Genomic DNA, 4,535 nt, shown 5'->3' on the forward strand with positions numbered 1-4,535 from the left:
TGGCTTTGCTTTTCTCTAGCAGTGTGACTTCTCGGAAAGGTACTCACAGTGCTTAAGTTTCCTTAACTATATAGAAGGTGAACATAATAATGTAAATTGTGTTTGTGAAATGATTATCACATATCTGTAACAGAGTTAACTATTCAATAAATGTAGCTATTGCTATGAACCATTTTTTTTCTGGACTGAATTTCTGAATAATACGATTTCAACTACAACTATGGAAGACATACAGAGACTATTATTAAGTTGTATGGATGAAACAAAGGGGTTCTATAGAAAGTAACCTCAGCTTTCCATCCCTTTCCGGCGTTCAAGATGTCGAAGCAAGGATGTGGTGGGTCCTCCGGTGTGAAATTCCGGATTTCCCTGGGTCTTCCGGTAGGAGCCATGATCAATTGTGCTGACAACACAGGAGCCAAAAATGTGTATATCATCTCTGTGAAGAGGATCAAGAGACAACTGAACAGACTTCCTGTCACTGATGTGGGTGACACGGTGATGGCCACAGTCAAGAAAGGCAAACCAGAGCTCAGAAAGAAGGTACATCCAGCAGTGGTAATTCAACAACGAAAGCCATACCAGAGAAAAGATGGCATGTTTCTTTATTTTGAAGATAATGCGGGGGGTCATAATAAACAATAAAGGTGAGATGAAAAGTTCTGCCATCACAGAACCAGTTGCAAAGGAGTGTGCAGATCTGTGGCCCAGGATTGCATCCAATGCTGGCAGCATTGCATGATTCTTCAGGATATTTGTAAAAAAAAAATAAAATAAAATAAAAAAAAATTCAATTATTTGCTCCTAAAAAACAACAACAAAAAGCAAAAAAACAACAAAAAAAGAAAGTAAGCTCACAGGGGAACCTGATCATAAATTTCTAACTGGGCAATCAGGCTCAGACATATAAATTCTTTATTAAAAGGCTTATCTCTTCCTTAAAGCAAGCCCTGTCCATTGTTTCTGTGCATCTAAGTTCACACACCTTTAAATGCCCTTTCAGACCCTTCCTTCTAATAGCTGCGCACCCTCAAGAATTTAACACTCTTGTAATCCTACCCTGGCTTTGCTTACTCCCACCTTCATATAATCTTCTTTATGTTTCCTCCTTAATTTCAAATGCATAAAAGAAAGTACAAAGCTGTTATCCTTCGAAGCATTTGAGATCTTGCTTCCCAGCATATGTCATCAATTTGGCTCAAATAAACTCTTATAAAAATTCTGAACAGGTTTGGATGTTCTTATGTCAACAGTGGTAACAAATGAAAGCATGATATTTCATCCAAAGTTAATGTTTCATTGTTAAAAGCTCAAAAAAAGAGGATAAATCTATGTAGGAAATTAGCCTTCCCTACACAGAAAACCTCCAGGTTTAGGCTACTGAGTAACTCCAGGGGAACTCAGCCTGAGAATAAAAAAGCCATAATTATCCTAAATAAAGGTGAAGCAAAAACAGGAAGTGGGAGAAGGGCCTGGAATGTGGACCAGCCTAGAACTCATACTATCCTCGCCGGCTGACCACTTGGAGAACAGGTAGTATTGCTCACTGCCTTTCTCTAAAGACAAGACCGTCCTGATCCTCACATATTTCATTCACGTGTAGAGCAAATTGGGAGTCTGTTGTTCCCAAAATGAATCCTATGCATCTAAGAGGACTGGGAGATAAACCATCCCTGCCCCAGGTAGAAATAAATATTTGACGGTGCAGAGAAAAAAAAAATTATAGTATTTGGAAGTATTGACAAATAGTCATGCTCAGCTCAATAGCAAATTTAATAATAAAAACAGATGGGCCTATCGTATTTAAGTGGAATTATACCATCAATACATTATATACTTCATTTTCCCTGATGGCTTATACAACATTCTGCCTTAGCAAGTTACAAGGCTTTAACTTCATGCACCAGAGGATTTATGAATGTACATTGAATCGAGGAACACTGTAATTGCCAGGTTGTCCTCTATAAGCCCCAGCGGTGACTCAGCAAGGTGACACAATGGCCGCCTGGGCTTACTAGGAAAATGTCAGTGGCATGCCAAGAGGCAGTGGTTAAAGAGGGTGGAGAAGGTGCCCACAACTGTATTTTTCTTTGCAAAGGACATTCGCTGCATTTTCTTTTGGGTCAAATCTCAAACTTGTTACTATTACAAATAAAGACTCCTGTTTGAGATTCTTCTGATAATAAAGTGGATTTCATAACAAAAGCAGTAGGTGAAATAACTTGCTCATCTAAAACCTCTAAATTTATAAAGCAAAAATACATGAATAGAAGCAATTGGTAGAAATGCAACACCTAATTGGGAATATCAACTGTTGAGAAGTAGAATTTAGTGAATCCATGTGATATGAAATTACACAAAATTAATAAGATGGATTTAACATGTGCAAAGAGCTATATGGAAATATGAGCAAATAGGTTTTTGCCCAAGTGTATTTAAAACGAAAATTGACCATGTTCTGTACCACACGATATAAGTAAGTCATAGCTCTATGCCCCATATATACAGAAAGTAAATCATAAAATTAGAAATAACAAAATGAAATGCTCAATCATATAGAAAGTACAGAAAACTTAAATTCCGCTAAGTCATATTTGGGCCAGAGAGAAGCCCCCAATATGTATCAAAGACCATTTTTAAATACAAACAGAAAAGCAATATGTCAAATTAAATGGGATACTGCCCAAACAATGAAAACAGGAACCAAGCATCTTCCTAAAAATGTAAACAGAAAAGGCAGTAAGCAAATAATACCTGTTCTGCAGGTGGAGAAAGAAAAATATAACAAAGTTAAAATCAGAAACATACAAAATAATTCCTCTTTGAAAATTTTAATCCTTAACCAAGAAAATAACAAAACTTGTTTTATTTATTTATTTATTTATTTATTTATTTATTTATTTATTTATTAAATTTTGGGAGATGACAATGGTTAGTAAAATTATATAGGTTTCAAGTGTTCAATTCTGTAGTACATCATCTATATATTGCATTGTGTTCACCACCCAGGGTTAGTTCTCCTTCCATCACTATATATTTGACCCCCTTTTTCCCTCTTCTACCACCTCCCCTGCCTCCTTACCCTCAGGTAACCATTAAACTGTTTTGTCTGTGTCCATGAGTTTCTGTTTCTTTGTTTTTCTATCTTGTTCCTTTGTTGCTTTCAGTTTTATATCCCACATATCAGTGAAATCATGTTTCTTGACTTTTTCTGTCTGACTTATTATTAGCATAAAAATCTCAAGATCTAGCCATGTTGTCACAAATGGCAGCATTTCATAATTTCTTTTGGCTGAGTAATATTCCAATGGGCATATGTACCACTTCTTTTTATCCAATCATCTACCGAAAGACAGTTTGGTGGTTTCCATGTCCTGGCCACCGTAAATAACGCTGCAATGAATATCAGAGTACATACATGCTCTGACAATTAAGTTCACGAACTTGTTGCAAAGATGTTGATAACCTTTTTTGGTATCAGGAGGATTTTCATTATGAATTTGTACCAACTGTACAAACAGTTAACCAAGTTTACTATTTGGAAGCACTGAAAAGGCTGCATGAAAAAGATGAAAATGAGCTGAACTGTTTGCCAACAACTCACGGCTCTTGCACCATGACAATCCACCAGCTTACACAGCACTGTCTGTGAGGGAGTTTTTAGCCGGTCAACAAATAACTGTATTGGAACACCCTCCCTACTCACCTAATCTGGCCCCCAGTGACTTCTTTCTTTACCTGAAGATAAAGGAAATATTGAAAGGAAGACATTTTGATGATATTCAGGACATGAAGGTTAATACGATGACAGCTATGATGGCCATTCCAGAAAAAGAGTTCCAAAATTGCTCTGAAGGGTGGACTAGATGCTGGCGTTGGTGCATAGCTTCCCAAGGGGAGTACTTCAAAGGTGACCATAGTGATATTCAGCAATGAGGTATGTAGCACTTTTTCTAGGATAAGCTCATGAACTTAATTGCTTGAACTCCTATGTCTTTACGGATAAATGTTTTCAGTTTCAGATTTTTTGGTTAGATACTCAGGAGAGGGATTGCTGGGTCATATGGTAATTCTATTCTTAATTTATTGAGGAACCTCCATACTGTTTTCCATAGCAGCTCTACCAATTTACATTCCCATCAACAGTGTATGAGGGTTCCTTTTTCGCCACAGCCTCTCCAACTTTTATTATTTGTCCTGTTGATGATAGCCATTCTAACAGGTGTCAGGTGATAATCTCATTGTGGTTTTGATTTGCATTTCCCTAATAGCTAGTGAAGTAGAGCATTTTTTCATATATCTGTTGACCATTTGTATGTATTCTTGAGAGAAGTGTTTGTTCAGATCCTCTGCCCATTTTTTAATTGGATTGTTTATTTTGTTGTTGTTGAGTGGTACAAGTTTTTTATATATTTTGGATATTATCCCCATATCTGAGGCATTGTTTGCAAAAATCTTCTCCCATTTTGTTGGTTGCCTTTTTGTTTTTTGGATGATTTCTTTTGCTGTGCAGAAGCTTTTTAGTTTGATTTAGT

At 36.7% G+C, this 4,535-nt stretch overlaps 1 pseudogene; it reads left to right on the forward strand.

The window, feature by feature from the left end:
• Positions 1 to 312: 312 nt before the first annotated feature.
• On the forward strand, positions 313 to 742 carry LOC109392792 (60S ribosomal protein L23 pseudogene; annotated as a pseudogene).
• Positions 743 to 4,535: the final 3,793 nt, after the last annotated feature.

Source organism: Hipposideros armiger, unplaced genomic scaffold (genome assembly GCF_001890085.2).
Source record: "Hipposideros armiger isolate ML-2016 unplaced genomic scaffold, ASM189008v1 scaffold_348, whole genome shotgun sequence".
NCBI lineage: Eukaryota > Metazoa > Chordata > Mammalia > Chiroptera > Hipposideridae > Hipposideros > Hipposideros armiger.